This window comes from Macaca thibetana, chromosome 17 (assembly GCF_024542745.1).
Source record: "Macaca thibetana thibetana isolate TM-01 chromosome 17, ASM2454274v1, whole genome shotgun sequence".
Lineage (NCBI taxonomy): Eukaryota > Metazoa > Chordata > Mammalia > Primates > Cercopithecidae > Macaca > Macaca thibetana.
In genome coordinates, this window is record NC_065594.1 from 17,869,106 (window position 1) to 17,892,884 (window position 23,779).

Below are 23,779 nucleotides of genomic sequence, written 5' to 3' on the forward strand. Positions count from 1 at the left end.
TGTTTCGCTCGCGCTCGCGCTCTGATTTACCAACATACTTGTATTAGTCCATTCTCATACTGCTAATAAAGACATACCCAAGACTGGGTAATTTATGAAGGATAGAGGTTTGTCCTACAGTTTAGCATGGCTGGGGGAGGCCTCAGGAAACTTACAATCATGGCAGAAGGAGAAGCAAACACAGCCTTCTTCACATGGTGGCCACAAGAAGTGCCAAGCAAAAGTGGGGAAAAGCCCCTTATAAACCATTAGCTCTCATGAGAACTCACTATCATGAGAACAGCAGCATGGGGGGTAACTGCCCCCATGATTCAATTATCTCCCAGCCAGTCCCTCCCATGACATGGGGATTAAAGAAATTACAAGAAATTTGTGTCAGGACCCCGCCAAAACCATATCAATACTTTAGTGTCATTCTGTGTTACACTTTATGTATGACTGTTTTGTAGAACATAAAGTCTAGGTATCCTGTCAGAATATCACGTCTTACGTATAAGTTATTTAAAAGCTTACTGCATCACCAAAAAGCCATGATTTATTTACATACAGTATAAAATTAGGGTAAGAAACTCACATACATTAAAGCATGGACATTAATGCTTCTGTATAGCTACTATCAAAACACCAAAGGCCATGCAAGGAATCCCCATTTGCCTTTGTCCCAAGATCATATTTCCTTCCATTGTGTCTCTTGTGTGGTTCTTGGTGAATCGGATCATATTCTGTGTATTCTTAAAAGTTAACTTTACAATCTTCAAAAAGAAATTGAGTTTCCCTGTGAACATGATGGGTTTCCTTTGTAATTGAGTATTAACAAAGTGAAGGTACTACTTGTATTTTCACTTCATTTTACATCTTGAAGCCTGTTTCAGATTTGATCTCCACACATTATTCTCACCTGGCAACTTGTATCTTTGCTTTTAAGAAGCACAGCAGAGGTTGAAGGACATTTAGACTGTGACCCGCTAGGCCATCGTGTTGTCTTGAACAAGTCCAATCATCCTTCTGAGCCTGTTTTCTCATATCAAAAGTGGGGAGCTGGACCAGATAACCTCAAGTTCTGTCAAGCTCCAAATGGTATGTTCTATGATTATTTTTCCACATTTAAAATATTCCAGTCCTTGCATCTGTGTCCACCATGTTAAACACCATTGCATCAAATTGTGAAGAACTTATTTATATTTGTAATCAAAGGTCAAATTGTTTCCAAATTCCATCCCTAGCCCTCATTTTTTTTCACTCCTAAATTGCAAGGAAAGTAGTAGCACTTTCTAGAACAATCAGACAATGTTATTCACCATTTCTCAAACTTGTTTTAGATACAGGGCCTTGGTCTGTTGTCCAGGCTGGAGTGCAGTAGCATGATCATAGCTGACTGCAGCCCCAAGCTCCTGGGCTCAAGGGTTCAAGCAATCCTCCCACCTCAGCCTCCCAAGGAGCTGGGACTGCAGGCACATGCCACTGCACCAGGCTAATTAAAAAGTTTTTTTTTTCATGGATGATGTCTTGCTTTGTTTCCCAGGCTGATCTCAAACTCCAGGCTTCAAGCGACTCTTTCACCTCGGCCTCCCAAAGTGCTGGGATTACAGGCATGATCTACCACACTCACCCTCAAACTTTTCAGAATGTAAGAAATTGTTAGGGACATGAAAGAACATAAAACCTGGAGTAACTGATTTACAGTGATTGCATGTATCGTTAGTTGGGATTGATTCATTCAAATCACATGTTCCCACATTCTCACTTTTCCAGTCTCTTCAGTCTGAGGCTTGTTGAATGCCTTGTTACTTTTATGGTTTCTGTAAAGTCACAATGCTCAGCCCACAGTTAAGAGGTAGGAGCTGACTCCAGGAAATTCAAAGCCACCTGGGACATTGAAACCACCTGCTTCTGACAGCTTCTTTTTGGGGTTTACCTTGCCATTAGCAGTGGCTTGTCACTTACTGGGTGACTTCAGCAGGTGGGAAGGAGTGAATGGGCACAGTGCCCACACATCCTGTTTATAATGAGTTGGCAGTTTTCTTTAACTATTAGAGTTGAATTTAATAAATTTTCTAGCCATGATTTAATGACTTTTTTTTTCTTTCATTCTTGATCCCCTTTATAGCCACAATGAGGTCACTGGTACCTTTGTTTTAAACAGTTAATTTTTTTGACATAAATTTAAAGAATTGCAGAAACTAGTTTCCATATGTCCTTCCATTATGTTCATATTTTCTATAACTGTATACGGTGTTGTGTTAACATCTTACCTAGCCACAATACATTGATCAAAACAAAACAAAGAAGTATATCTTGTTATAACACTATTAGCTTTTTAAAGCTAATAAACTAAGATCACTTAGATTTCACCAGGTTTTCAACTGTCATTTTTTCTGTTCTGGGATCCAAACCAAGATCTCACATTAGGTTTTGGTTATCATAACTCCTTAGTCCTCTGGGACAAGTCCTCCTCCTTTTCTTGTCTTTCATAACCTTGACACTCACCTAGAGTTCTGCTCAGTTATTTTGTAGAATGTTCCTCAGTTTGGGTTTATCGTTTTCTCATGATTATGCTGAATTTATGCACAAATGGGAAGGATACTAGAAAAGTTATGGGCCCTTTTTAAAACATCCTGTCGGGGGTATGTGTCAAGTGTCTATATTACTCACAATGTTAATCATACCTTGGCTTAGATGATGTCTGCCAAGTTGCTCCACTCTAATGTTAACTATTTTTCCATTTGTAATTGCTGCATATTTGAAGGGAGATACTTTGAGACTATGCAAATGCCCCATTTGGACTTGAACTTTTACATCAGGCTACCCAAGACCTAATCTTCTATGGGTATAAAACTGAAGTTCTTAGGTTACCTAAACTAACAAGCACTCGCCCACTTTACCCAAAATAAATGCCTTCCACAGGCTCAGCTTAGAGGCTTACCAGAAAGATTTCAGTTTCCTTTCCATTTCAGACCCATATTACTTCTTACTGTCTTACAAACTCAGCTAATACACTTAATAGAATGCTTGTTATTTTTTATCCAGCATTTCCCCTGCATTTTGTAATGGGGATTATTTTTTTCAGATTAACTCTAACAACTTGCTGAAAATGATTATTGCTTTACCCACCTGCGTACATTGCCGCCAACATACTTTTCTCAAGGCCATCATTGTGATATTTGTTTTCTAAACTTCTCTTGATTTGTGAACTCTTTCGTGTGAAAACACAATTGTGTAAAAATTTCTCATACCTTTAGTCAATCATTGTCCTTTCTGTTTTAAGAATAAAATTACATAAAATTGAGACAATCACAGGAAAGTCCTGGGCATATGTTCTCCACATCTATAGCACATTAATCACATAGCTTCTCCCTTTCTGTTCAGGGCACATGATTTCCTTCAACACAGCTATATCTGTGGATGTTGAGATCTATTTTATTTGATGATGATGATGATAGGAAATGACTTTTGTTTCCAAATGATGAATAGAGAACAGATATACAGGTGCACTTAAGAAAACGGTTCTTGTGAACATTTCTCAAAAAATTGTTCTGTCATCTTATTGCTATTTTATTACATTGCCCATGTTTAACTTGTACACTGGTACCCTGTCAGCATGCTTTTTTCCATAGAGCTATTTTTTTGACTGGTACCATCTGTCATTATAACTCATCTTCCATGCTGAATAGCTTTGCATGTGATGATTACTGGTTTCCTTGTCACTTGGACCTCACAGTTCTCCATGAAAGAGTAGGATCTTGCCATGGCCGTACTGATACCTGACTCATCTGAATTGCCTGCTGAGATTAAAGCTTGAAATGGAGAGTTGATCAAGTATTCTGTTTAGGCTGGGGTGGGGGTGGGGGTTGGGGCTATGCGTGTGTGTGTGTGCACTCACACATGTGCTCATTTGGAGAGGGCAGGCTAATTCCCATTGCTCAATAAAGCGAGGAACAGATGGCGCTGTCAGTTCTAGGCACAGCACAATCACACACCATATGAGCATTCCCAAACAGTGCTGCATATGCAAACCCAAGCTGCCAACAATCCCTCTGATATTTAAATCCCCAGAGCTCCAAGAGAACATATTGCACATTCCTTTGAACAGTAAAAATTGCTTGACTTTCTGCCTCCCCTCCAAATTCCTTCCCACTCCCTGCTCCCTGGCGTAAGTTAGAGATGAGCTTCAATGTTTAATTTTCTGAAATCAAGTCTTTTTTTAGTCATTTGTTCCCTAAAGCCAAGGGATATAACACATTGTGGTACTGGAAATAAATGAGTGGGACTCTTCACAATAGATGTGAAAATTATCTATTCTGTGAACAAGTATATGAAAAACTGTCTATGGGTAAATGGAAAAAGCCTAGATGGAATAGTGATGACGTAAACAGTCCTTACCTTCAAGCCACTAATCAGAAGAGATAAGACAATGTGACCAAAATACAAGTTGGGATGTTAATAGCATAAAGTGAAAAAACGTTTTAATAAGGGACATCACTTGTAGCTGAGAGGATAAGGAAAGCTGTATGGACAGTAGTAGCATTTGAGTTTGACTTAAAGCAGACTTTCTCAAAGTTGAGAGGCCAGGGGGCTGTGGCTTACTAGTTATTAAGTAAAATGCATATATGTAGAACTAGAGTAATTCCTATTTCCATCACGAGTCTTTTCACCCATAGAAAATTAAAATGAGAAAAAATTAATCAGTGTTGAGAGTTGGGCATTTTCCGCTCATTGAAGAGCTCCTTTGCAACAGTTTTCCCTCTGTTTGAAAACTTTTGGTCCAACTAGAACTCACACACTTCTGCTTAAGTGGAAGCTGGGACTGCCACTTTGAAAAACTAAAGCTAAACATAGGAAATACTGTGATCCAACTAGTCCACTTCTATATATATTTACCAAAAGCTAAGTTCTAGGATATTTCTAGCAGTCCTTTGTAGTCCCAAACTTAGAAGCTACTCAAATGTCCATGACATTCAAATTGATAAATACATCATCTGAGATGTTGGTGATATACTATTTCTTCCTCTTGGTTCGGTTACATGAGTGTGCTCAGTCTATGAAAAATAATCTAATGGTACTTCTATGATACGTGCACTTCTGTAGGCATACTATATTTTAATAAAAATTTTAAAGTATTTTCTCAAATTATGATAGCCTAGATTTCTTGAGTGTAAAGTATAGAAGAATGAATTTAATTGGTCTTGCTTTTGATCTTTTGAAACAGTTCTTTATCTTACCATGATTATGAAAACTTAGTCTGTAAACCTTTAATGGCTCTTCTGTACAGATCACACGTATTTTTCTACAACAGGGAAGTCTGAACTAGATCAGGATAGATTTTCTTTGGGCTCTTTTCCTTAAATATTCAATAAAGTTCTGTCTTTACATTGCTTCTCTTTGCATTGTATCTCACCTTTATGTGCTTTCTCATTTACCCTATGGCTTCAGTTTCCACCACTAAAGGATATGTTTCTAGCACTTTTCCCTCCCTAGCTCCAGAGACTCTGATGGCATTTCCACTTGTGTATCACAGGCCTTTAACATGAAAAAAATGGAGCTTGTTATCACCCCACTGTAACTTCCCTTTCCTGCCTGTAATGCCCGTCACAGTGAATGGTCCCACTGCCTACCTCGTGATCCAGTCAGTCATCTAAGACTCCACTTTTTTTTTTTTTTTCTTCACTGCCTAGATCTAATTAGTCCACAAATTCCGTCAGTTCTACCTCCTACAGCACTCAAGCCTTTGTTCTCTTTCAGTTGGAAGCCCACTTAAAACAAAACTTGTGAAGCAAATGAATCTCCAGTCGCCAAACTCCTGAGTCTGAACCAGCCTCTTCCCACATGTCCACTCCTTCCACCAGTCTTTGTTTGTAAATGACACATCTATTCTTCCAGTTTCTTGAATAAAAATCTGAGTCAGCTTGACTCTTTTCTCTCACGTACCCTAATGGATAGCTCTAGCTTCAGAATAGATCCAGAATCTGGCCATTTCTTATCACCTCTCCCATCCCGACCTCCCTGACCCACGCCAATCTCACATCTTTTTATGTTCCAGCCACACTGTCTAGTTCTCTGCCAGTACTTCATACCACTGTGTGTTTGCACACTTTCCTCTCATTGCTAGGGATGCCTATTCCTCTCTCACCAACCTAGCTAACTTTTCCTCATTTCAGGTAAGCACATACCATTTTCTTCAGAAAATCTTCCCTGGATCCTTTGGACTGAGCTTAGTACTCTTTCTATTGATCTTTATATTCTGAGTGCCAAGTGTATATTGCCTGGTATGTAGTTGATGCTCAAATTCAGAGAGACTGCTGATGAACTAACCTACTGAACTGTAATAAAGCCTTAACACATTTCCTCTTACAAACTTAATTATAATAATCATACCTTATTGCAATTTTTGATTTGTGTCTATCTTCCTCACTGAGTTACTCATTGAGCTACTCAATGTTAGGAAATGTGTCTAAATCATTTTTGCATTTTGTATGCCCATAGTAGTGTTAAAAAAAAAAAATTGCTAAATGAAGATAAATACCTGGGAGGGCACTTACAAATATATATTTCTTGTTAACTGCTATGGATTAATTTGCGTGTCCCATAATTCATATATTGAAGTCTTAACCCCCAATTTGATAGTATTCTGAGATGGGGCCATTGGAGAGGTAACTGGGATTAGATGAAATGAGAATCAATTAACTCATGAATCCCATCTGAATGGCTGTTGAGAGCTGTAGTTGAGACCCTCCCTGAAAATATATTTTCCCTACAAATTATTGCTTTGTCTTGACTGTACACTTCAACTGATTGGCAGGTGGCACCAATAAGGCCAAGATCAAACAGCCTGTCATATTACAAAGTCACAAATCCCATCCTTAGCCACAACTAGTCATCTCAGAAAAGTGGAACAGAAGAACCCCACCACTGGAAAATCCACCCAAAGTTCATTTCCTCTTGAGCAGGGGTATATAAATGCCATGCTTATAAATTAAAAGAAAATATTGTTATACTTTTGATTGCTTTCTTGTAACCAACTATTAACATTGATAGCTAATTGTTTCCCTTTTTGACTCTCAGGATTATAAATGGCTCATTTATCTTACCCCAGATATTTAATTTTTACAACGATAGTTTTCAGAATCCAAAACTATTTACTTTGTGTAATTTCAGGAAAAAAAAGGGAATTCCTGTTAAGAATATTTATTTCCTACACTTTCCAATTTCTCTCCTGAGAGAATTGACCTGGGTAAGTTGATCCTGATGGAAAAACAGCTGGCATACTTGTATTTAGAGCTTGTGGTTTAATATCTTTAAGTCTACCATATGTCTGTGGCAGAGCACACTGGGCAGCTGCATTCACAACACATGTTTTCTTGGACTGTTGCCAATGGCGAGATTGCAGACAATTGTAAGTTTGAAATCAAAGGCCTAACTCAGGTTGCAACCTCCTGATTGTCTGATTTTTTTAAATTTGGAGAGTCAACTTAAAATTTAGAAATAAGGACACTTGGAGGACTAATTTAAAACAGACCAAGTAGGAAGTGATTGTCTAACACTTCCCCATAGAGTTGCTTCCAAGGAATCCCACTCCATTCAGTGTGTCTTGCGTTCTTAGTTTCTGCACTGTTTATTCCTAAATAATCAGAAAGAGGACAGAATGTTAGTGGCTGTGTCCCATGCTGTCAAAACATAGCTGTGGTGTGATTACAGCATGGTGAATGTTCTCCTTAATGAAAATAGAAACGACAACAAACCCAGAAAAATTCTAATTTGGATTGTACGACTTCATAATGAAACACATCAACTCACACCAGGGGGTGCAGGCTCACAAAACAGTGCTCTACTCTTAAGTAATCACTCTCTTGCTTCCTGTGTCCCTCCTCTACTGTTTTCCTGGGCAACTACAACTACTGCATTTAGAAGCCCTTTGTTATTAAGAGAAGGGGGAAGACATTCTAGGGGTATTAGGCAAGGTAGCAAGCTATCCCATTACCAAAATGATAAAATATTTGACCGCATAGAACTGAAAATATCACCAGGTTTTCCCCAGGAGAACTTCCCTCTTTCTCCTCAGCAAGAAAGCAAGCCACAAGGTCAACGTGTTGTCCCAGCAGCTATACATCATAAAGCTGATCCCACAGATCTTGACTGTGGCATCTCTCCCCAGCTCTTCTGTGACGGTGTCACACGAAGTGTTAGGTTCCAGCTCATGCTGAGTTCCGAGGGGAGTTGGGTAGATGGGTGGCAGATAGATGAAAGAACACTGGTGGAGGAGGCATAGGCAGGTGAAATATGGTTTTATTCTGCACCTCTTACACTGTCCACCTTTGTTTTGGCTGCCTGCTCCGGCTCTGCAGCTCCTGCCGCTCCCATACTTACAGCTGCACTCCTTGGCACGCAGCTAGTTCCCGGGTCCTCACTGTCCGTCTGCAAGAGCTGTATGTACAGCGTCAGCAGGGCAGTTATACCTTTTGCAGACAATAGTGGCTTTGAGCCAAGTATGAGCTTCTACAAACAGGTTATATAACAAGTGGAGTTGTGCGCCTGCACTCTAAACTCCGAGTCACGCTGCCCTGGATGTCCGCCTCAGCCTATTCTTGACCAAAGCACATCCATGTACCTAATAATAGAAGGAAACATCCTTGGTGCTGGAAAGTCGGGAGAAACTGCTGGCTAAGTTGTGCTTGACAAGGAGTCGCCAGTGCACCGAGCATTCTAGAAAGGGGGAGCCAATAGAATCACAAACTCCTTAGGATACATTCGTGGCACAATCCAGGCAGGTGGTGCTTCTCTTACATATACTACCACATTCTGCCACATCCTTCAGGCAAACTGTCTCAGCAGCTTTGCTGCCACAGCATTCTAAGGACCAGCCAAGCAGGGAGGTGAAGCTGGCTGCCTCCGGGAGGCTTTTTTTTCCCTGAGGAAGAGCAGGGGAATCTGCAGCTGAGGCTCAACTCTCAGCCGATCTAGGGCTTTTACATGACCTTTTTTTTTTTTTTTAAACCCCTTTGTACTGCATCTGATGCTTAAGACATTAGCCTAAAAACCTGTCAATGAAGACTATGTCTCTAGTCTTCAAGATCCTCAAGACGGCTGTCTCCATTTTAATCTGAAGCTAGCATCTGTTAATAGTTATGATTTGTTTTTGAATTTGTGGATATACAGAATGTTTTCCAGTTAAAAATCCACTGCTGATCAAAATACTGTTCTATTTAAAAAGTAGAAGAATGTGCATACATCCAAAATTCAAACAACTCTATTACAAAAGAAAATGGCTATTTTCTTAGACAATCAGCACAGGTCCACAGTCCTGGTGGCGAGTGTGTTGATCATTAGAGTTTCAAGATAAGCAGAACTTGATGCTGCATTTCATTTCCATCTCCTCTAGGTCTTGTCTAATTTTCTTCAAAGAGGTCTTTCAAATGCACTCAAACTCATATGCCTGAGTAAAATGTAATAGAAACGGGCTAAGCACTTAGGCGCTCTGTAATTCTACTCCTCCAATGTCTTCAATGAGAGGACATTTGATTAGTTATCAGGAGACACAACAAGAACTCCAAGGAAAGTCAGTTTCAAGTTGCCCTGATGTAATTACTGTTGCATATAATTAAATCATGTACAAAGACATTACATATTTCAGCAAAGTCCGTTTTAAGTTGTTTTACCTCTTGAAAGACACTAATGCGAAATGATTTTCTCAGGTAAATGAGATTTAGCTGTGTTGGTGGATCGACCAGACACAGCAGCTGCAGGTTTAATTAAACGTTTGCCTAACCATATAAAAAGACAGTGATATATCCTCATAGCATCTGGCAGCTTCACTATCCTCCAGTCATTCTTTAATTAGCATGCTGGTGAATTTAATAGAAAATGGCTTTAACTCAGAAGCAGATGGTTCTTCTGAGTGACAAGGGGAATGACAATTTGTCATGTTTGCTTCCTATGTAGCTTTCTAGTTTGGACTATCCTTCAGAGCACAGTTCTGATGAAATCAGGGGTCCTGTTTAATATCTTCAAAAAGCAACCAATTCTGAATCTGGTTCTCTTGAAAAAGTCTGATTCATGAGCTTCAAGAGCTGTTTTCCTTTTCTCTCCTTGTTCATTTCTCATATTTTATGATATTAGCCTGTTAAAAAAATGGGTTTATGTAAATGTATATAGTAGCTCTGAGGTAGATAAAAATATATCCTATTGGACACAATCCAGTCTCTGAAATGATTATTTATCAGAATTTTAAAGTTGAGAAAACTTGAACCCTGTCTTCCTCTTAGTTTAGCGTAACTGCTGGTAACTCTCTTGAGAGAAGAGAGGGGAAAAAATCTTTGCTTTTCATAGTAGTTTTAGAAAGAAACAGGTAAGAGAATTCCAAGGAATAGAAAAAATGAGAATGTCCGTAATTGTTGAGCTTTGGTTCTTCTGGGCCAATTTTTAGGGCCTTCTTTCATGAGTAAAACTTCTGGCTGGCGTCTGCTTATTGCCCACCCTCTTGTGCTGTGGCTCTGTTGCACATATGAAATTATAAATTTAGTTCACTTTACATGGTTAAGATGGACTGGTGAAAAATGGACAATTTGTCTATTTGGAATAAGTTATTTCTCTGCGTATGCACTTATTTTCATATTTTCAAATTCAGCAGACAAACTAGTCCAAACCAATCATGAGCAATCTGCATGTGCTAAGAGCTTCCGGCTGTGATGATAGACACTTTATTTAAATTATCTCATTTGATTCTCACAATAACTAAGGTAGGCGTTGCTAACCGTTATTACAAATGAAGACATAGGCTAAAGAGGTTATGTAAGTGGGAGGGCCCAGTTTGGGATGCAGTTTTCAAATAGCAATATTATTCTTTCTACTTGGTGCTACATTGTTTCAAGACCCAGAGGCTATTTATTGCCAGTTCACAGAACAAACATGTACCACATCTTAACCATGTGCCAGACAGGTGATGGGGATCCAAAGACATGTAGATCCTCACAATTGCCCTTGAGGACCCCTCAGTCAAGGGGGGTGGAGATGTATAGTCATAATCATAATATAGAATGGGGAGAGAACTCTGTATGACAAAGATGCCTTCAACTACGGTGTGATTCCAGAGGAGGGAGCAGGCAATTTTGCCACATATCACAAATTGACATTGAATTGCAGAAGGTGCAGGGATTCTCCCGGGGGAAGGCTGGGTGGGGGCTTATTCCAAGCAGAGAGAACACAATTAATAAAGGCTTTAGAGGTCTGGAAGAGCTTGAAATATTCCAAGCACAGACGGATGTTTCCACAAATGGAGCCTAAGAAGCATGAGCATAACAGAGGGTACCTGGCTCTTTGCAGCAATGTTGGTAAACTCAAATGTCTACTGATGCCAGATGAATAATAATGACAGAAGTGAACCATGTTTAGTGATAGGGTGTGGTGGGGACTTTGGCAAACAGTTTTTATGCTTCATTTTCTCAAAGAGATTTTGATTTTTAAAAAAATGTTACATTCTTATTGATCCAGAAGTCCACCTTTTAGGAATTTATGTTGAAATTACACCTTCCTTATGCAAAACGACATTTGCATTCATCGCATGCATCCATTATAACATTTGAAAGAAAATATTGGAGAAAAACTAGGAACTTTTCAAAAAACACTGGCTCAATAAACTTAAGTTTCAAAATAAATACAACTTATTCTAAACCTAAATAAAATGGAACCTGTTGGAAAGGTGTATTCATCTCAGAAGCTGCCAGTTTGCAACTGTCGGGTGTGGGGGAACTGCTAGCTCGCTACTTGCTGATTACTTCAACCTCTATTTGCATTAAACACATTTTCCTCTGGCAAGTTTGGGAGAATTGGAATATCATTTAGGGGCGAGCCGTACACACAGGATATTAAAGTTCCTGTTACAGTTCAGTTTTCTTGGGAGTTAGCACTTTGGAGGAAGATTTAACTTGAAATGCATTCACTTTGCAGCTTTTGAGCAGTTATTTACACTTGTGTCAAAATGAAAGTGTTGAGCAACAGGAAAAGCCACAGACTTGTTTTCATTCAACTAACACAAAGAAAACTTTGGAGAACCTGGGGGATGATAGGGAGTAAGAAGAGGGGAGAGAAAGTGAGGACTACCCTGGTTAATAAAAAATGTCAGCTCAGGAGTCCATGTGCCCTAACAAAGCATCTCTTCTCCCCTACGTTTTTTACAATTACATTGTAAAATCTGGATTCTCATCAGGACACATTTTTATCAAAAAAATGTATGTGGAAGAAATTCTATAATTTCTTCTGTAATTAAAATATAAAGAACCAGTTAGTCAAAGCAGTGCATTCTTTTTCTTCTTTTAGGAATTTAGGAAACTGAATTTCCCTGTATACATTATTGCTAATCAAATTTTGCTTAATAAAGCTTAATAAAAATGTATATATATAAAAATAAGGAGTATGTACACCCTGCATTCCATAAAGGAATTGGGTCATCTTATTAGAAATAATAGATTATATTTATCATCAGAACCCAGTCTGTTTCTAAGTGTGATTTAGCCTGGTCCATAGGAAGAAATTTATTTTTTTCATTATAAAAACCTTTTCAAAAGACATTTCATTGAACATATGAAACGATCCTCTATTTCACTCATAAGAAATGCAAATTAAATGTACATTAATATACCATTTATTACCTACCAGTTTGGCAAAAATTTCAACACTGTTGATATACTATCAACAGGGCTTTGGGAAAGCAGGCACTCTCATACATGATTGTTGGGAATGCCAAATGGTATAGCCTTTATTAGTCAGGGCTCTTCAGAGAAATAGAACCAATAGGGTGTGTGTGTTGAGAGAAAGAGATTTATTTGAAGGAATTGGCTCACACTATACTAGAGGCTGGCAAGTCCAAAATCTGCAGGTGGACCAGCAGGCTGAAAACCCAGGAAAAGCTGATGCTGCAGCTCAGCTGTTAGCTGTTAACAGCCCAGCCTGTTAGCCTGGAGAATTCTCTCTCCACTCCTGTTCAGGGCAGGCTAGTCTTAATGCATTTAAGTGAGCCAGGGATTCATGAGACCATATTCAGAATTGCTTAATCAAGATCTCAAGCACTTTGAGTTCTCCTGTTATTCTACTCTCATTCAAAATGTGGATGACCTTTTTCTCCCCTAAGTTTCAATGATTTAAAAAAGGTCCAACACAGATTCTATGTACCTTTTGACTTTTTTTCTTTTGCTGCCCCAAAAAGATACAAGGTGTCAAAAATGTGAAATTATCAGATATAGTGTCATATTTTGCAGTCATGATTTGCCTCTGTATCAAATCTCTTTCCTCTAATTACAACATATCCAAAGCTTTCTTAGGTCAGTTACCAAAAGAAAACTCGAGAGGAGCTCCAGTATCACTGGCTGTTTTAGGGGGTTAGAGTGGGAAGAGATTAGAAGTGGAAAGGCTCTTAGAAGGCTAAATATAGCAAATGATTCCCAGGGCCTGAACTAAGGCAATGGCAGCAGCAATAAAATAGGGAAAGTAGAATAGACGGTTCTTGGAGATGCCCAGGTCTCTTGCTCAAGCAGCTGGATGGTTGCATTATCCTCCAGTATCTCCTTCACAGAAAGTGACCATCTTGGCTTCTGTATAAAATACTAATACCAAAAAGAACCACACAACAATAAAGTTCATATTCTCAAAGAAAAAAAAAAATGCACTGCTTTGACTAACTGGTTCTTTAGATTTTAATTACAGAAAAAAGAAATTATAGAATTTTTCTTCCATACTAGGGTGAAACATAAAACTCAGTTTTTGTGGCATGAGTTGGAGGCTCGGTGGAATTTTAGGTCCAGCAGGATCAATTTTGACATCCAAACACTTAGGACTCACTGTTGCAAAGCACCAGATGAAAATGAGGTCTCTGTAGCATCATGGCACCACTCTAGTCATCTTGATGTGGAAAATTAATGATTTCTAATTTCTTTTCCATGGGAAATCTGATGCTTAGAGAGCAGAGCAGTGTTAATATTATCAGGGAAAAATTTATAAGCTCTGTATCATTGCTTGTCTGTCCTGTGAAGAGTGGTGGACACATCCCACCAGGGGAATGTGTGATAATGTGCAGATTCACATGAATGCACACTTACACCCTTTGGTTTGAAGATTCAAGTTGCAGCATAATTCAAGCCAATCAGGAAAAAAGCTAAAAGATAGAGGCAGGGGATGGAGACAGTTCACTACATAATATGTACTCATATGTCCAAGGTATATTGTTATGGTAGATTTTATTTTTCAGATTATTCACTGCCTCTTCTCAAAGTGAAAGTTTTCCTAGGGGCCCTTTCTCTGTTGTGTTGTTTCCTGCAGGAGGATTACACATTCCTGTCCTGTTCAGGTGGAGCTGTGTAACTTATTTAAATCAATAAAATTTCAGTGAAGTCATGTATGTTGTTTCTGAGCAGAAATTTTAAGAGCTAGTGAATAGCTCCCTATCTCTCTTTGTCATCTGCTTGGAGACCAGTAAATCCAGAATAGGGACTTTCCCATCAAAATATGGAGCAGAGTTTCAGCTGACCCACAATGGCTTATTTACATGAGTGAGAAATATGGGGATCTCTTGTTACTGCAGCATAACTTAGCCTAAGCTGACAAAATTGTATGGCTTACTCCATCAATTATGCTATGTAGTTAACATAGTCTTGCTACAAAATCCCAGTTAGCATTTAAAAAATAAGCATTTATATCTCTCTTGCTTGCAGGTTGGCTGAGGTCCAACTTGTCTAGACTGGGTTTGGCTGACCTTGGCTTCAGGCTTAGGCTGAGTTCAGATGCATTCCACGTTTTACTCATTCTGAGATTAGGTTACCCTGGACATATTCTTCTCATGACAAAAGGAAAGAGCACAAAAGGACAACCCCAAGCCTATAGATGTGTTTTAAATGGACTGCTTTCATCCCATTCAGAACATTCAATTGGCCAAAGCAAGCTCCCTGGCTAAATCCAGTATCAGCTAGGCAAGGAAATAGACCCTGCCTCTTGTAGGGCAAACTGCAAAGTCTTATGACTAAGTTGGTAGATAGAGAAGGAAAGCATAGACAACAATGCAATCCACCACTAGCTGGATAATTATCAGCAGGTTCAGTGGGAGTCCCTTGAATTGTGTGCTCCTGGCATGAGCCGCACCATCACCTCTCCCCCTGTGCGACATTTACAGCCAGAGAGGATCCAAATTCTGTGGGGCTGAGTTTTATACATTTTGGAGTGCTCTTTTCAAGTAAAAGATCACAAAATACCAGGCAAATTTATTGCTAGCTTCTCCTGGGGTCCTCATAAGGGCCCATGCAAATGAGGGTCTTTGAAACTGAAGCTTCTTTTAAGCTTCTCATTAAATCAGCCCCTGCTCACAGGTTCACCATCATAATCTTTCTTGTGAACAGTCGCTAAAATCTCACTTTTGTGTTTACCGATTTATGTCAGCCTCAAGAAGGTGAGGATTTCCGGATCATCCCACAATGCGTATGGCTATACACGTGGTCCAAATGTTACTTTCTCAAAGAGAACTTCAATGACCTTATTAAAAATTGCTTCTACCCCATAGATCCTCCATCCCTTTCCTGCTTTCCTTTTCTTTATAGAATTTATCACTATCTTATATATTACATATTTTATGCATTTCTGTATTTTCTCCCACTAAATTATAAGCTCCATGAGGGTGGGATATTTCATCAGCTTTGAACATTAATATATTTTTAGTGTTTAGAAAAGTGCATGGGATATAGTGTTCTTAATAAAATGTATTGAATACATAAAGGAACGAGTCATGTATTCTGCTATTTTTATTCCAACGTGTGTTGAGAAAACAATGGAATTAATATTAAACATACTAGCAAGACAGCTGGAAAGCACCTTTAGAGATCATAGTCAAGATTTCTTACTTTGCAAGGTTTACCAATTTATGAAGTACCTAATTTCTGGGATTTTGCAGGTATGGGCATTTAAATGTAAACCTGTTACATCAGTCTTTTTTATTTTATTAAGTTCCAGGGTACAAGTGCAGGATGTGCAGGTTTGTTATATGGGTAAATGTGTACCATGGTGGTTTGCTGAACCTGTCAGCCTAGGTATGAAGCCCAGTATCCATTAGCTCTTTTCCCTAATGCCCTCCTGTACCCCACCCTCCCCCAGTAGGCCCCAGTGTGTGTTGTTCCCCTCCCTGTGCTCATGTGTTCTCGTTGTTCAACTCCCACTTATAAGTGAGAACATGTGGTGTCTGGTTTTCTGTTCCTGCATTAGTTTACTGAGGATAATGGCTTCCAGCTTCATCCATGTGCCTGCAAAAGACATAATCTCATTTCCTTTTTGGCTGCATAGTATTCATGGTGTACAAGTACCACATTTTCTTTATCCAGTCTATAATTGATGGGCATTTGGGTTGATTCCATGTCTTTGCTCTTGTGAATAGTGCTGCAATGAATGCTTCAATGAACATACTCATGTATGTATCTTTATAATAGAATGATTTGTGTTCCTTTGGGTATATACCCAGTAATGGGATTCCTGGGTGAAATGGTATTTCTGGTTCTAAATTTTTGAGGAATCACCACACTGTCTTCCCCAATGGTTGAACTAATTTACATTCCCACCAACAGTGTAAAAGCATTCCTGTTTCTCCATGATCTCACCAGCATCTGTTGCTTCTTGACTTCTTAAAAATCACCATTCTGACTGGGGTGAGATGGTATCTCATTGGGGTTTTGATTTGCATTTCTCTAATGATCCAGTGATGTTGAGCTTTTTATCATATGTTTCTTGGCCACATGAATGTCTTCTTTTGAGAAGTGTCTGTTCATATTCTTTGCCCACTTTTTAATGGGATTTTTTTCCCCAGTAAATTTAAGTTCCTTGTAGACTCTGGATATTAGACCTTTGTCAGATGGATAGATTACAAATGTTTTCTCACGTTCTGCAGGTTGTCTATTCACTCTGATGATAGGTTCTTTTGCTGTGCAGGAGCTCTTTAACTGGATCCCATTTGTCAATTTTTGCTTTTGTTTCAATTGCTTCTGGTGATTTCATCATAAAATCTTTGCCCACGCCCATGTCCTGAAAGGTATTGCCTAGATTTTCTTCTAGAGTTTTTATAGTTTTTGGTTTTACACTTAAATCTTTATACAAAAATTAAATCAAGATGGCTTAAAGTGTAAGGAAGGAATCCAGTTTCAATTTTCTGCATATGGCTAGCCAGTTCTCCCAGCACCATTTATTGAATAGGGGATCTTTTCCCCATTGCTTGTTTTTGTCAAGTTTGTCAAAGATCAGATAGTTGTAGGCATGTGGTCTTATTTCTGGGTTCTCTATTCTGTTCCATGTCTATGTATCTGTTTTTGTACCAGTACCATGCTGTTTTGGTTACTGTAGCCTTGTAGTATGGTTTGACATTGGGTGGTGTAATGCCTCCAGGTTTGTTTTTTTGCTTAGGATTGTCCTGGCTATATGAGCTCTTTTTTGATTCCATATGAACTTTTAAGTAGTTTTTTTTTCTTTTAATCCTGTGAAGAATGTTGATGATAGTTTAATGGGAATAGCATTGAATTTATGAATTGCTTTGGGCAATATGGCCATTTTCACAATATTGATTCTTCCTATCCATGAGCATGGAATGTTTTCCCTTCTGCTCGTGTCCTCTCTCATTTCCTTGAGCAGTGGTTTGTAGTTCTCCTTGAAGAGATCCTTCACTTCCCTTGTTAACTGTATTCCTCGATATATTATTTGTGGCAATTGTAAATGGAAGTTTATACATGATTTGGCTCTGTCTGTTGTTGGTATATAGGGATGCTTTTGATTTGTGCACATCGATTTTGTATCCTGAGACTTTGCTGAAGTTGTCAGTTTAAGAAGCTTTTGGGCTGAGTCAATGGGGTTTTCTAGATACAGTATCATGTCATCTACAAAGACAATTTGACTTCCTCTCTTCCTATTTGAATACCCTTTATTTATCTTGCCTGATTGTCCTGGCCAAAACTTCCAATACTATGTTAAATAAGAGTGGTGAGAGAGGGCATCCTGGTTTGAGACAGTTTTCAAAAGGAATGCTTCCAATTTTTGCCCATTTAGTATAATATTGGCTGTGGGTTTGTGATAAATGGCTGTTATTATTTTGAGGTATGTTCCTTCAATACCTAGTTTATTGAGAGTTTTTAACATTAAGGTTGTTGAATTTTATTGAAGGCCTTTTCTACATCTTTTGAGATAATCATGTAGTTTTTGTCTTTAGTTCTGTTTATGTGATGAATTACATTTATTGATTCATGTATGTTGAACCAGCCTTGTATACTGGGGATGAAACCAACTTGATCGTGGTGGATAAGCTTTCTGATGTGCTACTGGATTCAGTTTGCCAATATTTTAGTGAGGATGTTTGCATCGATGTTCATCAGGGATATTAGCCTGACATTTTGGTTTTTTTGTTCTATCTCCACCAGATTTTGGTATTAAGATAATGCTGGCCTCATAAAATGAGTCAGGTAGTTTTCAATTGTTTGGAATAGTTTCAGAAGACATGGTACCAGCTCCTTGTGCCTCTGGTAGAAAAAGCTTTTTTTGGGGGGAGGGGGGTGTTGGTAGGCTATTACTGCCTCACTTTTGGAACTTGTTATTGGTCTATTAAGGGATTTGACTTCGTGGTTCAGTCTTGGGAGGGTGTATGTGTCCAGGAATTTATCCATTTCCTCTAGATTTTCCAGTTTATTTGCATAGAGGTGTTTATAGTATTTTCTGATGGTTCATACTTCTATGGAGTCAGTGGTGGTGTCCCCCTTATAATTTCTGATTGTGCTTATTTGAATTTTCTTAGTCTCACTAGTGGTCTATTTGATTTTTTTTTTTTTCTTTCAAAAAACAGCTTCTGGATTCGTTAACTTTTTTGAAGGGCTTTCATGTCTTTCTCTCCTTTGGTTCTGCTCTGAGCTTGGTTATTTCTTGTCTTTTGCTAGCTCTGGGGTGGGTTTGTTCTTGGTTCTCTAGTTCTCTTAATTGTGATGTTAGGGTGTTGATTTGAGATCTTTTGAGGTTTTTGATGTGTGGGCATTTAGTGATATAAATTTCCCTCTTACCACTGCTTTAGCACCATCCCAGAGATTCTGGTACATTCTCTTTGTTCTCATTGATTTCAAAGAACTTCTTGATTTCCACCTTAATCTCATTATTCACCCAGATGTCATTCAGGGGCAGGTTGTTCAATTTCCATGTAGTTGTGTGGTTTTTAGTGGGCTTCGTAATCTTGAATTTTAATTTGATTTTGCTGTAAGCTGAGAGACTGTTATGATTTCACTTCTTTTGCATTTGCTGAGCATTTTACTTCCAATTATGTGATCAACCTTAGAGTAAGTGCCATGTGGCACCAAGAAAAATTTATATTCTGTTGTTTTAGGGTGGTGAGTTCTGTAGATATCAGGTCCACTTGGTCCATAGCTAAGTTCCAGTCTTGAATATCTTTAATTTTCTGTTCAATGATCTAATACTGACAGTGGGGTATTAAAATCTCCCACTATTATTGTGTGAGGACCTAAGTTTCTTTGTAGGTCTTTAAGAACTTGTTTTATGAATCTGGGTGCTCCTGCATTGGGTGCATATATATCTAGAATAGTTACTCTTGTTGAATTGAAGCCTTTTCCATTATGTAAGGACCTTCTTTGTCTTTTTTGACCTTTGTTGGTTGAAAGTGTATTTGTCAGAAACTAGGATTGTAACACTTGCTTTTTTCTGCTTTCTATTTGCTTGGCAAACTTTGCTTTCATTCCTTTATTTGGAACCTATGTGTGTCTCGGCAAGTGAGATGTGTGTCTCGAACACAGCACAAGGATGGGTCTTTTCTTTTTATCCAGCTTGCCATTCTGTGTATATTAATTGGGGGCATTTAGCCCACTTACGTTTAAGGTTAATATATCATGATGCTAGCTGGTTAATTTTGCAGACTTGCTAGTGTGGTTGCTTCATAGTGTCATTGGTCGGTGTACTTCAGTATGTCTTTGTGGTGGCTGGTAATGGTTTTTCCTTTCCATGTTTAATACTTCCTTGAGGAGCTCTTGCAAAGCAGGTCTGGTGGTGACAAAATCCTTCAGGATTTGCTTGTCTGAAAAGGATTTTATTTCTCCTTTGCTTATGAAGCTTAGTTTGGCTGGATATGAAATTCTTGGTTGGAAATTCTTTTCTTTGAAAAATGAATATTGACCTCTAATCTCTTCTGGCTTGTAGGGTTTCTGCTGAGAGGTCTATTAGTCTAATGGGCTTCCCTTCGTAGGTGACCTGGCCTTTCTTTCTGACTGCCCTTAGTATTTCTTCCTTCATTTCGACCTTGGAGAATCTGATTATGTGTCTTGGGGTAGATCTTCTCATGGATATCTTACTGGGCTCTCTGGACTTCTGAATCTGAATATTGACCTGTCTTGCTGTGTTGGGGAAGTTCTCCTGGATGATATCCTGAAGAGTGTTTTCCCAACTTGGTTCAATTCTCCCTGTCTCTTTCAGGTACTCCAATCAGTCATAGGTTCCGTCTTTTTATGTAGTCCCATAGTTCTCAGAGGTTTGGTTTATTCCTTTTCATTCTTTTTTTCTCTGATCTTGTCTGCCTCCCCTATTTCAGCAAGATAGTCTTCAAGCTCTGATATTCTCTCTTCTGCTTGATCAATTCAGCTATTAATACTTGTGTTTGCATCATGAAGTTCTTGTGCTGTGTTTTTCAGCTCCATCAGGTCATTTATATTCCTCTCTAAACTGTTTTTATTCTAGTTAACAGCTCTTATAACCTTTTATGGTTCTTAGCTTCTTTGCGTTGGGTTAGAACATAATCCTTTAGCTCAGTGAAATTTGTTATTATCCACTTTCTGAAACCTACTTCTGTCAGTTCATCTCAGCTGCAGCCCCATTCTGTGCGCTTGCTGCAGAACTGTTGCAATCATTTGGAGAAGAGGAGGCATTCTGGCTTCTGGAATATTCAGTATTTTTGTGCTGGGTTTTCCTCATCTTCGTGGGTTCATCTACCTTTGATCTTTGAAGCTGTTGACCTTTGGATGGGGGTTTTGTGGGGTCTTTTTTGTTGTTGATGTTGCTGTTTTTCTTCTAAAACAGGCCTGCCTTCTGCAGGCCTGCTGGAGTTTGCTGGGGGTCCACTTCAGACCCTGTTCACCTGGGTATTACCAGTGGAGACTCCTGTACACCAGAGATTGCTGCCTGCTCCTTCCTGCAGAAGCTCCATCCCAGAGGGGCACTGACCTGATGCAGCTGGAGCTCTCCTGTATGAGGTGTCTGGCAACCTCTGTTGGGAGGTCTCACCCAGTCAGGGGGCATCAGATCAGGGACCCGCTTAAGGAGGCAGTCTGACTGTCCCTTAGTGGAGCTGGTGCACTGTGCTGGGAAAATCTCCCTCGTCCAGATCGGCCGGACTCCTCAGAGCCAGAAGGCAGGAAAGATTAAGTCCTCTGAACCTGAGACGGTGGCTGCCCCTCCCCCAAGGTACTCTGCCCCAGGGATTATCTATAAGCTCCTGGCTGGAGTGCTGAAATTCCTGCAGGGAGGCCTTGCCTGGTGAGGAGGGATAGATCCGGGTCCCACCTAAAGAAAGCAATCTGGCTACAATTTGCAACAACCACTGTTCTGAGCTGTGAGGAGTACCACTCAGTCCAAACCTCCCTGTCTGCCTAGCACTGGCAGGGGAAAACCACCAACTAAACCTACAGTAATGGCGGTTGCCCGTCCTGCTGGGAACTCAGTCGTCTTAGGCAGACTTCAGGCTTCTGTGCTGGCCAGCAGGGATTTCAAACCAGTGGGTCTTAGCTTGCGAGGTTCCGTGGGAGTGGGAGCCTGTGAGCGAGACCATTTGGCTCCCTGGCTTCTGCCCGCTTTCCATGGGGAGTGGATGGTTCTCCTGCCTCACTGGAGTTCCAGGCGCTGCCAGAGTATGTAAAAACTCCTGCAGCTCAGTGCCTGCTGGAAAAGCCGCTGACGGGAGCAGATGTCATGGGTCTGCCCAGTTTTGTGCTTGAGACCCAAGGCCCTGGTGGTGTATGATCACAAGGGAATCTCCTGATCTGTGGATTGCAAAAATCCGTGGGAAAAATGTAGTACCCCAGGTGTGGGTAGCACAGTCCCTCACCACCTCCCTTGGCTGGGTGAGGGAGGTCCCTTTACCACACGCAGCTCCCGAGTGAACTGTCACGCCCCGCCCCCTGCTTTTTCTTGCTCTCCGTGAGTCATGCCAACTGCCTAGTCAGTCCCAGTGAGATGAACTGGCTAGCTCAGTTGGAAATACAGAAATCGCTCTCTTGCGTTTCTATTGCTGGTAGCTGCTGACCGGAGGAGCTGTTTGTATTCGGCCGTCTTGGCCCAGCCCTGATTTTTTCTTTTAAAAAACAAAACAAAACAAAACAAAACGAAACAGTTTTTCGCTCTTGTCGCCCAGGCTGGAGTGCATTGGACCTATCTCAGCTCACTGCAACCTCCGCCTCCCAGGTTCGAGAAATTCTCCTGCCCCAACCTCCCAAGTAGCTGGGATTACAGACGCCCACCACCATGCCTGGCTACTTTTTGTATTTTTTTTTTAATTAGAGATAGTGTTTTACCGTGTTGGCCAGGCTAGTCTCGAGCTCCTGACCTCAGGTGATCCACCTGCCTCGGCCTCCCAAAGTACTGGGATTACGGGTGGGAGCCACCATGCTGGGCCTATTACATTAGTCTTTTAAATGTAGCCTATGGAATTTAAACACAGTACCATAGTATTATGAGCCATTAAAAAATAAACTTTATCAGTAAAAAGTTTTCTATAATTCCTCTGTTTCCTCTTTACATGTCATTTCCTTCCTTTTCAGAGAGGTATCATAATTTCTTATATTTTTATACTCGAAGGGGTTTTATTGATCCCCATGTAAGTCTATGCATTTAAATTTTCAAAAAATTTCTGTGACATTAAGGCTCATGATTTTTTTCCTTCTGGTCTAAGTTGTTATAATTATTAAAATTAGTCAAAATGTCATAAACGTATTACATATACAGGTTGAGCATTTCTAATCCAAAAATAAAAAAATCTGAAATGCTTCCAAATCTGAAACATTCACGACATGAGAGCGGACATGATATTCAAAGGAAATGTTCATTGGAGCATTTCAGGTTTCAGATTTTCAGATTGGGAATGTTCCACCAGTGAGTATAATGTAAATATTCTAAAATCCTTAAAATGTGAAACACTTCCGGTCCAAACCATCTCAGATAAGAAATATGTAGCCCATTTTTAAAAGAAATTTATTAAGCATAGAAAATTTTATTAGAATCATATCTCTTAATAAGATGGCTATCCAAAACAATTATGTATATTCATATGTATGCCTGTGTATTAACTACAATGAGATGGTGTTCAGCATTGATTTTACTTCCATTTAGCATTTTATAAGCAAAATTTCAAAGAAAATCCATTCATTCTAAGTAAATAGATGGAATAAAAAGTTTTTATTATAGGAATGTCATTTGATTCTTTGAATTCCTTTTCAGTTATATGCCAAAAATCACATAGTGATCTATGATCAAAATTATTTTTTATCTGTCATCTTACAACTTGATTTCATTCTCTTTTAGTTTAGCTGAAAGCAACAAATGGGAGACCACCAGACTTGTAAAAGTACTTGTTTCTTTCTCAATACCAAGCCAATACACTGACTTTTCCCTTCGTCTGTTGTCCAGGTACTTTTACACTGCCCCTGTAAAAATATGCTGTGACAGAATTTGATAGGGTGACAGCAGGGTAGGTTACATTCTCACAGAACCCCCAGCTCAGAAGGGCCCTGCCCTTGGTTTAATG

The 23,779-nt window shown here is 39.5% G+C and overlaps 1 long non-coding RNA gene across 2 annotated transcripts in view; it reads left to right on the forward strand.

Moving 5' to 3' along the window:
* Positions 1–21,940, forward strand: part of LOC126940355 (uncharacterized) — a 31,118-nt gene extending 9,178 nt beyond the window's left edge. Inside the window, exon 3 of one of the 2 annotated variants that reach the window (XR_007720723.1) lies at positions 21,076–21,940. This is a non-coding gene — a long non-coding RNA (uncharacterized LOC126940355). Of the gene's footprint in view, positions 1–925; positions 3,585–21,075 lie in introns of those variants that run through there. The other variant, XR_007720722.1, reaches the window with a different exon arrangement.
* Positions 21,941–23,779: the final 1,839 nt, after the last annotated feature.